This window comes from Sparus aurata, chromosome 5 (assembly GCF_900880675.1).
Source record: "Sparus aurata chromosome 5, fSpaAur1.1, whole genome shotgun sequence".
Taxonomy (NCBI): Eukaryota; Metazoa; Chordata; class Actinopteri; order Spariformes; family Sparidae; genus Sparus; species Sparus aurata.
The window spans coordinates 22,774,940-22,787,923 of NC_044191.1; the positions used below are offsets into that span (position 1 = coordinate 22,774,940).

Genomic DNA, 12,984 nt, shown 5'->3' on the forward strand with positions numbered 1-12,984 from the left:
CTTTGGAGAAACTGGACTAAAGCATTTTTGCAGCTGATAGGTCATGTGTCTCACTGAGCCTCTGGCTTTCAAAATCTCTAAGTCAATGTAATTGAGATCCAGAGGGGCTGAGTAGTACTTTATATTAAAGCTTGGTAATAGCATGGTAATAAGAAAGGAAAAGTTTAACTAAGTAATAAGATGTAATTACCAAAAAAGTATCCAGGTAATAGATGAGTGATAACAATTGGTGTTGAGCTGAATCTCAGGAATGGGTCTCAAAGAACCACACTTCCCTCACATACCATGAGGGGATTGGATAAAAGCAGGAACATGAACATGAACAGGCACAGGCACAAGAACAGGAGCAGGCGCAGACAGTGGCAAGCAGATGCATGAGGTGAATGCAGACAGAGACAGACAGATGCAATGAACGGACAAGGAGTTCAGGGAAGACACAGACTAAACACACAGACACTAAGGACAAGACAAGGAACAGGTGAGGAGGGAGGAGCCCAGGTGAGGTAACGAGAGGGGGACACAGAGAAGAAGACACTGACAGACAGAGGGAGACATTGTAACAAGGGAATACACAGGAGAACTTAAAAGACACATCAAATCAAATCAACTTTATTTATATAGCACCTTTCATACACGTAAAAATGCAACCCAAAGTGCTTTACATTAAAAGAAAAGAAAATGAACCAAACCCCCTTAACATCCCCACTCCCTGCACCCTCATTCATGTAACACACACACACACACACATGCAAACACACCCTTGAGCATTCTACACTGATACGTACACCCCACCCCCCCACAAGATAAAGTGGAACATGAGAGCATGGACAATCAAAACATAAGACACAACACAAAGGCATGGAAATCCAATACAAGAAACTACAAGACACAAAAGTATAATCTGAACATAAAAAAGACATTAATCTAGAGTCATGACAGAGGTATCGAAGAAGTTAACTTTCTGTGGCAATCCTGGAAGCAGAAAAAGCCAATGATAAAGCGGCTGATGTACCTGTGGAATGTGCCAATTTAGAGGGCTATGAAGTGCACCTCGCTCTCTTGGACAAGAGAATAAAAGAGGCCATCTCAGCAATGTCAACATGGGAGAGATGGATCCCTGTGGAATTAAAGGAGGAATTAGATGGAAGAGTCAAGGACGTATCCTACTACAGGCTTGAATTAAGGAGAGCTGAATTCGCCACTGCACGGACAATCAATGAGCAAGGCACAGGAGTGAAACTACTACCCCAACCGGCAACATCCACACCAATAGTGAAAATCAAGCCAACCACTCTACCTATCTTAAATGGAAACAAGAGAGAATATCACAGATGGATTAAAGATTGGGAGAGCCTGCAAAAGCAGGGAGAGCTACCCGGTTCAACTGAAGTTAAGAAAATTCAACTCTTGGAGAGTGTGGATGACAAAATCTCAAAAGACCTCAGTCTTTCAACCTACACCACTGCCAATGACATGTTCAGAGTCCTGGAGAACAGATATGGCAACAAGTCAACCATCACTGTGGAAATCCTTGAAGAGTTGGAGAAGATGCCACATGTGAAGGGGAACCAGCCAAGAAAGGTCAGTGACCTCATACAGTCAGTGGAGAAGGCCCTAGCAGATCTCACAGAGTTAGGAAACTCTGGAGCCATGAAGAACCCACTGGTAATTAAATCCATTGAAAGCAAGTTGCCTGACTTGATTAAAAGAGACTGGTTGATGTTCGTGGTTGAACCCAGAAACAATGTCACATCAGACAATCACTTTGACATGCTCTTGAAGATCCTGAAAAGTCAAGAAGAAATACTAGAGAGTCTTGAACAGCTCAGAACTGTGGAGAAGATGGAGAAATCAGATCGTTCAGACAAGAAGTATGACAGAAAGATTGCCTCAACAAAAACCACAAAGAAAGAAGAGCGTGATGAGGTATGTGGTGTCTGTGGTGATAGTGGGCACAGCAACAAAATCTTCTTCTGTAGAAAGTTCAGAAGACTTAAGCTACCTGAGAAGAAAGCTGTATTGAGAAAGCTGGGAGCGTGCAGAAAATGCCCCGGATGCCATGATGAAGATGGATACTGCAAAGACACTTTCCTATGCAGAAATAAAGACTGTGAAAGGGAAGGTGGTGCCCCAGACCACCATTTTTTCCTCTGCCCAAAAGGAGAAGTCAAAAGAGGGGAAGAGAGAAAGAGTGGAAAAGATGGCAAAGGTGAAAGCAAACTAACAGAGGAACAAGAGATCTTGTCTGAACTTTCCCCAGAAATGGCAGATCGATGCAGAAAGGATTTCACCAACACCAACAAAACAGGGACACTCGATGAGGGTCCATTAGGGAAGACAGTGGGTGGAGCACATACCGACTTGTTTGAAGAAGTGGAGGTTGCAGCAAGTAATCACAAGTCCAACAACTGACACAGCCCAGCTACAGCAGGAGGATGTGGCACAGACCAAATTTACAGCCGCCAGTAACCGTGAGTTCCTTGAGTGGTGGCAATGGGACAGCATCGGAGCTGCATGTGAGCCAAGATGTGGAGGATGCCGATGTGGAAACTGTCCACCGGGAGGAAAAGAAATGGCCCTGGCAGAGGAGAGGGAGCTTGAGATCATTAAAGAAGGTCTCACCTACAAGAAGGGGGATGCTCACACACAAGCTCCACATTGGGATGCAAAGGATCCTTGGACAGTAGATCCAGCCTCTCTCCCAAACAACAAAGGTGCAGTCCAGGCTTGTTTCTTAAGGTTGGAATAGCAACTAAGCAGAGAGCCAGACTGGAAAGTCGCATATGCTACCAAGATCCATGAAATGGTCGAACGAGGCGCAGCCATAAAACTCACCAACAAAATCATGGACAAGTGGAACGGAAAAGTGTGGTGCGTAAGCCACCTGGTGGCGCCAAACCCTCATTGGTGACGACACCAGTTCGTATTGTATGGAATAGTAGCCAAGAATACAAAGGTGTGAGTATGAATGAGCTTCTTCTGAAGGGACCAGACGTTGTCCAACCCTATCAGAGGTGTCCTGCTGAGGTTCAGAGAAGGGATGCATGCATCTCTAGGAGACATCAAAAAGATGTACAACTCTGTATGGCTGGAGGAGCTTGAGATGCATCTTCACAGGTTCCTCTGGAGGGACAACCCAGATGAAGAGATAAGTGAATATGCAATTACCAGAGTCAACATTGGGGACAGACCTGCTGGTTGCATTGCTCAGTTGGCTATGAGGGAAACAGCACGCCTGCCCAACTTTCTTCACTTGGAGGATGAGCGCAGAGTCATTGAAGAGGACGTGTTATGTGGATGACCACTTAACCTCCCAAAATGACCTAAATAGACTTGACAAAATCACAACAAATGTTGAAGAGATCTTGAAAGCTGACGGTTTCTTCCTCAAACCACAGGTCCGGTCAGGGCAAAGTGGGAGGCAAGGAATGGAGACAGAGGTTCTAACAAAGAAACAAGGTAAAACCTTAATTCTGCCAAATCAAATGAGGAACAAAGACAACAAAGCCTTGGGCATCGGCTACCAAGTGGATGAAGGCAAGCTCTACATGTTAACCTCAGTTAACTTTTCCAAAAGAAAGAAGAAGATGAGAATTGGAAAAGATCTTCTCAAGGAGGAGGTGAGAACTGAGACACCTAATCCACTGACTAGGAGGGCTCTCTTAAAGGAGAACTTCGGTCGATTTAAACATGCAGCTTCATTGCTCAAGCTACCCTTGACTTGCCAATACCGAAGACGCGAACAAATTTGGTCCAACCATTACAGAGCTCCGTGAATGGAGACTTAGCATTGAACGCTAACAGCATGGGGTCAGAACTTTGCACTGTGTTTTAAGCGTCTTAACATGCTCCACATATCACACCAAAAGTTATGCAACATCAGCAGACACCTTAGCACACAGCACTGTAGCGTGTATGACTCAAAATGAATAAAAAAGTAGTTAAAACAGTGTGTTTGTGCAAGGAGCTACTTATCTGTGTGTTGACATCCGTGTGTTCCGGTAGCTAGACCAAACTAGCATATCCACCGAGTGTGCACTTAACAGGCTTAACAGGCTATTGTAAGGCTCATGGCTCATGACAGGCTGTAACATGGACATGTACATTATGAACAGAAACACGAAAATGCTGGATTACGTTTCCGTCTCCGCCAGTGAGGGAGTAAGTGCACGCTCGACGGATTGACTAGTTTGGTCTAGCTACCGGAAGACACGGATGTCAACAAACAGGTAAGTAGCTGCTTGCACAAACACACTGTTTTAACTACTTTTTTATTCAGTTTGAGTCATACACGCTACAGTGCTGCGTGCTAAGGTGTCTGCTGATGTTGCATAACTTTTGGTGTGAGATGTGGAGCATGTTAAGACGCTTAAAACACAGTGTAAAGTTCTGACCCCATGCTGTTAGCGTTCAATGCTAAGTCTCCGTTCACGGAGCTCTGTAATGGCTGGACCAAATTTGTTTGCGTCTTCGGTACTGGCAAGTCAAGGGTAGCTTGAGCAATGAAGCTGCATGTTTAAATCGACCGAAGTTCTCCTTTAAGCCAAGTGGCTCGACTGTACGGCCAAATTGGCTTAGTTACACCTGCCAAACAGAAGGGAGCAATTCTAGTTAGAAAAGCATTCCAAGAGGGAGGGGGTGGGAAACTAACCCAAGAAACCTGGGACCAATCTCTCTCAGAAAGCCTCACAGAAGAAGCCATACAGCTTTTTGAAGAATATGTGCAGCTTAGACACTTGAAATTCCACAGGAGCCTCACACCAGCTGGCTGGGAAGGGAAACCTTGGGGCATCACATTCTCTGATGGAAGTGACAAAACCTATTGAGCTGTGATGTACTTAAGATGGAAGACAAGTCAAGGCACTGAAGTTCGATTTGTTGAATCAAAAGCCAAGCTGAAACCCCTGGATCAGAAGGGAGAAGCTGTAAAAGCTGAGCTCTGTGGTGCTGTCTTTGCAGCCAGGATCAGGAAGTATGTGGAAAGGCATGCTCGAATGAAGATCGAGAGATGGTTCCATCTACTTGACAGTTAAACGGTCTTGGGAGCCATTCAAAGAGTCAGTTATGGGTACAAAACCTTCTTTGCAAGTAGAGTGGGTGAAATCCAGAAGGCTGGACTAGTGCAAGACTGGTGGTGGATGGAGCATTTTGTAATAAGTTCTCACATATTGCGTCAGTAATTACAAAATGCAGGTGTTGCAATTTTTTTATCAAGAAAATGTAATAATTTGGTGCATTATGTAATAAACCAGCTAAATGGATGTCTTAATTAGAAAAAAAAAACATAGAAAACAAACAATGCATCCATTTTTGTGGTTTATTGATTGATGGCTTGATAAAAAAAGTGCAACTGCATTTTGTAATACATAATACATAATGTGGCACTACACAGCACATATAGGTTTCTCTGGATCCTTGACAAAAAACTTTTTCCATGTATCCAAGCCCATTTAGCTGAAATCATTATCTTATTGTGTCTTATTTTACTCCATCTCTCTACAGCTAACAATCTGTGGATTTCTTTTACAGGTTACAGGTTACTCTGTTTTATTTGTTTAAAAGAGATTAACTACAACTACTGACTTAATTTTACGGCCGCTACCTATTTCCACTAACTACTGGCTTTGGCTGAATGGGTTATCTAGCGTCAGGCAGCATAAAGGGGAGCTACGAGCCAGAGTTCAGTCTTGTAAAGTTAATTATTGTTTTTCTACAGTACCTTTTAAAAATGATAAAGGTCACAGCAGGCTTTCACACTGACAAACAGCCACCATGAAGCTCAGAGAGCGTTTCTCCGTTTGCGTCCTGCTGGTACTTTGTGTGACTTGGAGTGCAAATGGAGGGAATATTCTGGTGTGGTACACTGAAGGCAGCCACTGGATTAACATGAAGCCTGTGCTGGAGACACTGGTGGACAGGGGACACCAGGTGACTGTTTTGGTTCCGAGCACGTCAATGTACATGAACAAAAGTGAACCTTCCCGCTTCAGCTACGAACCCTTCAACGTCTCTATCTCAATGGAAGAAATGGTGGACTTCTTTAATGAGTACCTTTACTTCTCCATATACGAGATGGATCATTTGAGCTACTTCCAGATTTACATGAGATACATGGAGCTGATGACGACCGACTTGCAGTACAGTTTGAAGTATTTGGATGGCGTGCTGAAATCAGAAACCACAATGAAGAAGCTGAAGGAAGGAAAGTATGACCTTCTCCTGTCTGACCCCATCTACCCTGGCAGTGACTTAACAGCAGACATTTTGGGCCTCCCCCTGGTTTTCTCCCTGCGTTTTTCAATTGCCCATAACTGGGAGAGACTGTGTGGTCAGCTACCTGCTCCACACTCCTTTGTTCCTGGCGCTATGAGCAAACTGACGGATAAGATGGACTTCTCAGAGAGAGTGTGGAACTTCCTCTACTACGCACTGCAGGATGCTGTGATAGATTACATTTCTTGGAATGAATTAGATAAATACTACTCTGAAGTCAAAGGTCAGTAACTTAGCTGCAAGATACACTAAGTGCAACACAAATTCCAATGATGATTACATTGCTTGGAATTAATTACATTTATGTTATATCCAGTCACGTCATCAATTATTTGATTGTCTAAGTAAATAAAACTTAGCTATATCTCATTTTAAGTATTGGTGATACTTTGCAATGGTTGGCTGTCGTCCATTACTTATGACAGGAAAACCCACCAGTGCCTGTGAGATGATGGGTAGAGCAGACATCTGGTTGATGCGAACCTACTGGGATTTTGATTTCCCTCGTCCGTTCCTCCCCAACTTCAAATTTGTTGGTGGGATCCACTGCAGACCTGCTAAACCTTTACCAAAGGTAGTTTATCTTGTCCATTAAGAGGCCTATTAATCTTTTATTACATGACCACAGTATTTCTGATCAGACAATGAAGAGGGTAATCCACTAAAATGCAGAGAAAAGAAAATCCTTGTTGGTCTGTATTGAGATAATGTTACTCTTCTTGTAGGATATGGAAGAGTTTGTGCAAGGATCTGGAGACGCTGGCATCGTGGTCTTCACTTTGGGATCATTCATCGCAAACATCACCATGGAGAAGGCAAACATGATCGCATCAGCCCTCGCTCAGATCCCACAAAAGGTCAGTGAACAACTCTATGTGCAAACTGGAATGAACCTAAATGACACCTGAACACAGTTCTGATGGCAACAATGGCACAGTGATACACTGTCATCAAAAAGTGAAGAATCATTTTGAAAACTCTTCTTGAACTGTCTAACTGCCAAGGCTTGAACTGCCATTTCAAAAACTGACTTTTTATATAGTCATTTCTTAGACCAGCTGTATCGGCTGATGTTATATGAAAACACACTGTCATCTGAAGGTTCAACTCTTAAATTACATTTTCAAACCACGTTGGCCTTCAATAAAGCTAACTTCCCTGCAGAGTTGAAAGTAAATCAGCTAATGATTAAGTAGGAGGTCAGCAGTAACACATGGTTACATGATTTATGGTCATAAAGTTCTAGAGCATTGTGACATAAGGCAAGGCGAAACAATCAAATGAGTGAAAAATGTGTACCATTTAAAAAGATTTGATGGGAAGGGTGGAGATTGGATATTCAAAAATATGCGGGAGTTACAAATGACATTGGATCGGGTTTTATATGTATAACTTAAACCAGAAGTTTATCAATGAAGAGTGACCATTTTAGTAAAAGTAACAAAAATTCAATTTTCCCTCATTATTTTAGTATACAGTAAATACTTCTAAAAGTGTCTTTATTATTGTTTAAAGGTGCTGTGGAGATACAGCGGAGAAAAACCAGAGACCCTGGGAGCAAACACAAGGCTTTACGACTGGATCCCTCAGAATGACCTACTGGGTAAGTACAACTTTCACATAAACCAACTGAACAGGCCTTTGAGACTGTAATCATGATGACTTTTACTGTAAAATGAACTAAAGGTATCCACCACACTGTTTTGTATTCAAATTTAAACTGAAAAATCCTAAAAGACATATAAGAGAGATCAAAGGAGTGGTGAAGTAAGCACTTAGATCTAAGTGAAGAAAGACTGTCAGTAAAAGTTCTGCATTACAATTATTTTCTTAAATAAAGTCACGAAAGTGTTAACATTAACAATCTTCAGTCATTTCAACATCATAAACAGATCCAAATTTGGGGGCATTTACTTAATTTACCTTATTGTGTACCTCTTTGTCACTTCATTATTTACTCAAAACCTGCTTAGATTTAGTTAGTATTATGTCATTGTAGCACAAATACTTGAGGTTGGGGTTAATCAGTCAGTATAAAAGATGTGCTTTAACAGATTTCTTCAATTGGAGAAAGTAAAGTGTGATTCATGGTTTTTGTTACCCTACCAGGTCACCCCAAGACCAGAGCTTTCATCACCCATGGTGGCACAAATGGGATTTATGAGGCCATTTACCACGGTGTTCCAATGGTGGGCATCCCCATGTTCGCTGACCAGCCAGACAACATGGTCCACATGAAGGCTAAGGGAGTGCAATTATTGCAGACCTAAACTTCATTAAGACTGAGGACCTGAGAGATGCAATCAATACTGTCATCAATGACAAATCGTAAGTGCTATTATTCTCTCACGTTTACATTTACAGCACAGATTTACGAAATGCCATAAAGGATCCAATATCTAATGCAGTATGGCAGGGTTCAGTTAACAACAGAGTTTAAAGGTCAAAAATTGATTAGCAAACCACTTGATGGCCTTTACCTGTCATATATTGGTTTGCTCAAAAAAAAAAAATCAACACCTTTTCATCCCCACTCTTGAGGTACCGACCAAAGAATTATAAAACATGACGCATAATTCCACAATTTCATACTTGTATATCCATGTTCATAGGTACAAGGAAAACGCCATGCGGCTGTCCAGTATCCACCACGACAGACCAGTGAGCCCTCTGAATGAATCAGTATTCTGGATCGAGTTCACCATGAGAAACAAAGGAGCCCAGCACCTGAGGGTCAAGGCCCATGAGCTCACCTGGTACCAGTATCACAGCCTGGATGTCCTGGTCTTCCTCCTCGCCATGGTTCTGCTCCTCATAATTATCTTCATCAAGACCTGCAGGTTCTGTTTACGGGTGTGCTGTGGCAGAAAGGGAAAGACAAAACAAAAGGCTGAATAACTGACTTAATTCAAATGTATTTGTAATGAACTGATGGGTGAAAAAACAAACAGTTCACTGGTTGTCCAGTTTGTCTAAAGCATTAAAGGTAACCCCGGTGCCCTGGATTGGAAATTGTGCCTTGGGATGAGTAATTATAACTTCTTTATTACACGGCTCTTCTTAATGCTGTAGACTGCTCCATTCACTTGAATGAGCCTTCCGGCAGTCAATTATTTTCGTATGATTGACCGCTGCTAAGCATAGCGATCCGCACATCACTATCAAATATTATTTGATAGTGATGTGCGGATCGATACTGAAATATCGATACCTCTGACACCTGGGCCCGTATTCACAAAGAATCTTAAGGCTAAAAGTAGCTCCTAACAGGCGAATTTAGGAGCGACTCCTAAAAATAATGGGCGTGTCAGTCGTAACTTTAGGACTCCTACTTTTTGAAAATAAGAGTTATTCACAAAACATTTTAGACCTAAAAGTAGCACCTAAGTCTGGGAGACCTATAGAAGTAGCCACTGTGTGACCGTTTGAAGTGAAGTAATTACAAAATATCCAAATTTGAAGTTGTTATTGTGACAAAGCTTTCTGTTGTCTCTAAATAAATTTGAAAGATGTGTGAGCCTCCTTTCATACTGAACAGAGGGGGAACAGTATCTGACAGTAATATTCCAAGCTGTCAGGATGTGCTTTACCCGCTATAATGGAACTGGATTTAAGACAAATATGATAAAACAGCGATTTATATTCGCCTAAAAATGAATGAGCACATTTTGGTCCAACAGTTCATAATATTTGAAATGAAAAGTCTCTCACAAATATGATATTTTTTATTAATAGAAATAACAGTAGTTGGTTGTGTTAATAAAGACATAAAAACACAAACATATGCTGTTGTCCCAGTTTAAAAATATAACTTGACAGTCATGAAATTTGGATTTCACCTCTACAATACAACATCCTCAGATAAAACTCGCTAAAAAAAAGTCAGTTTTGAACCTTAGCTCTCTCCACAGTGCCTCTGTGGTACGAGCACAACAGCTTGAGGGCGAGCTTTTTGTAAACGCGCGCTTCCTTCGCCCTTCGAGGCATTTCGGATGGGGGAGGGACCAGGGGAAACAAACCTCGACGAGGAAACAGAGCTCGATACAACACCGGCACGCCCCCACCCACACACACGCATAACCACACCTGACAGAGCGACAGAGTGGCAATAGGCGAGTTCAAGATAACGCAGCGCTGCGCAGCGTTGCATAAATCGTGATGCATGCTGGTTAAAATGTGTCCACGATGACCTGGATGGGAGTGGTTTCTGCTCCGCATCTGATGTCACATGACCTTAAGTTATCGCGGGAGTGAGGCTGCTGCAGAGCATTCGCGCAGTTGCTCTCCAGGTACTGCGCGACCCCAGACCCACCTTCATGACGTCAGGACTTTGCCCTAATTGGCTCTCATCTACGCTGACGTATATGACGTGTGTTTCGATGAATTTCCATATCCATAAGGCCTCTGCCTCTTTTCTACTCAAATATCAAATACTTTCAGATAAGTAGCAGCCGTGTGGCCGCACCTATGGGATAGTCAACATGAATAAACCTATAAAATCCTTCATGTTAAGTAAGGCAACAACCCTGAAAGATGTCGTCAATAAACTGCTCAGTTCTGTCAGCTTAGGGTGATGATGGAGAAGTGGTTAACTGCTGTGTCCACTCTTATTAATTAACCCTTTCTGTTCCCGTCACATTAACAATACCAAGAATTATCCTGAGCTGTGTGTGATGAGATGGTGCAGCGGGACAAGGCATCTGATTCAGTCATTTGTTCTGATTATTGTATTTCATTCATTCAGTGAAATGTATTTCATTCATTGTGAATAATGTTGCTATAAGAAAATGCATCATCTTATGTGTCTATAGTTATGCTTATTTGTTAAATGTAGTCAGCAAATTCCCCTCAGCTGTGATATAATCATGATGCACCTTAGCCATAGTTGCCAACTCTCCCGATTCACGCGGGAGACTCCCGATTTTTAACCCTATCTCCCTCGATGCTCCCGGTCAGTAATTTCTCCTGTTAATCTCCCGATTTTACAGTAAAGGAAACAAGTAAGATTGTGTCCCTATATTTGTTGCAGTATCTGGCAACCCTGGCCTGCCAAAATCATTTGATTTCGATGATGACGTGATTTTTGTCTGTTTAATATCACGAGCGAATGGGGAATTTAAGTTGCACACAGTGAAAGCACCACACCCCAAGTTATCTTGAAATCGATTATTATTGTCATTACTGCTATTTGTATAATTTCTACAAGTCACCGTTGAAGTTGAGTGATTGAAATCCTCGTCATCCTATTCAAAGGCTGCAACAGGCGACTCATCGAACCGGGGTGAAGTTAGTTTCAGTTTGGATATTCTGTGGATATCTACTCGGGTCCAGCTGAGACTTTACTGAGGTTCTCCCAGTGTGAGCAGCAGGAGGACGGTCAGCTCACCTCTCAGAGCCTCGCGCTGAATCACTGGAGACTGATTTAGGGACCGTCATTAAATTACTTAGCATGAATATATTAATACAAAATAACTGCTGTTTTTAGAATATCTTTCATGTCATGTGACCCAGTGACTCTAAACCAGCTGCAGATTGTATCAGTAAACTGGACGAGTAAGACACCTATTGTTATTGCATTTTAGTGCTTCATCTATTTAATATGAATATTAATATGCAGAAATTATGATTATTTTTCTCAATAGCTTCCATGTCATGTGGCTCACTGACTTCTGAAATGTTCAGGATGTTAACATATTTTCAAGCAGCAATGTCAGCTTCTACACTATTTTGTCTCATGTCTTAGATTCTGATTCTGAAATTCTGAAAATGATTTTCTTTTCAAAAATCTCATGAGTAGGTGAGATTTAAAGGGTCATTTTTCAAAAAGAATTCCGGGGGGGCATGCCTCCAGACCCCCCTAGTGTTGCTAGGTTATCAACTCAGAGCATAGCTGTTATAAAAAAAATTAGGAGAAACACTGTTCTAAGAATTTTGGACATGTGTGGTTTAAAATACAAGGCAAGAAATTATGACAAATAAATCGCACACCTGGCGAAGGAACCTTGTTACTTGGGCCGATACACCGATGAAAAAAATCTCCCTATTTTTCACAACCCAATGTTGGCAAGTATGACCTAAGCACAGTTGTCATCATAATAATGAATAACTGTTGTAATTGTATTGTATTGTTATTAGGCAAAACTTACTATAATGTACCAGAGAGACAAAGTTCAAATGTATTTAATGGTGACATTACAAGGAAAACAGAACATGATCATTTACAGTAAGAGAACATTTAGGCTCTTCATCTACTCTTGATGAGCCACTGTGTGACCGTTTTGAAGTGAAGCAATTACAAAGTATCCAAATTTGAAGTTGTTATTGTGACAAAGCTGTCACATTCTGTTGTCTCTAAATATGAACTGTCATATATATATATATATATATATATATATATATATATATATATATATATATATATATATATATATATAGAGAGAGAGAGAGAGAGAGAGAGAGAGAGAGAGAGAGACAAAAGTAATCAGATGAACACATCCTCTGCAAAAAGACGGGTCTTGATCCCCGGTCGTCTGCATGCAACACAGCAGCAGTTCCACTGCTCTATTCCCTCAGCCCAAATGTTTTGGTTGACTAATATTTTGAACATCTCAGATTGAATAATTTCTGAAGGAGATTAATATGAGAAAAAAGCCAGCAAAGTTCCCATAGCATCAGGTAAGAAAACGGATCACAGTCGTTGTTGATTGTAAT

General features: G+C 41.6%; 1 pseudogene; it reads left to right on the forward strand.

Annotated features, from left to right (window-relative positions):
* The first annotated feature begins 5,772 nt into the window (after positions 1-5,772).
* LOC115582197 (UDP-glucuronosyltransferase 2A2-like) lies at positions 5,773-9,285 on the forward strand (annotated as a pseudogene).
* The last annotated feature ends 3,699 nt before the right edge of the window (positions 9,286-12,984 follow it).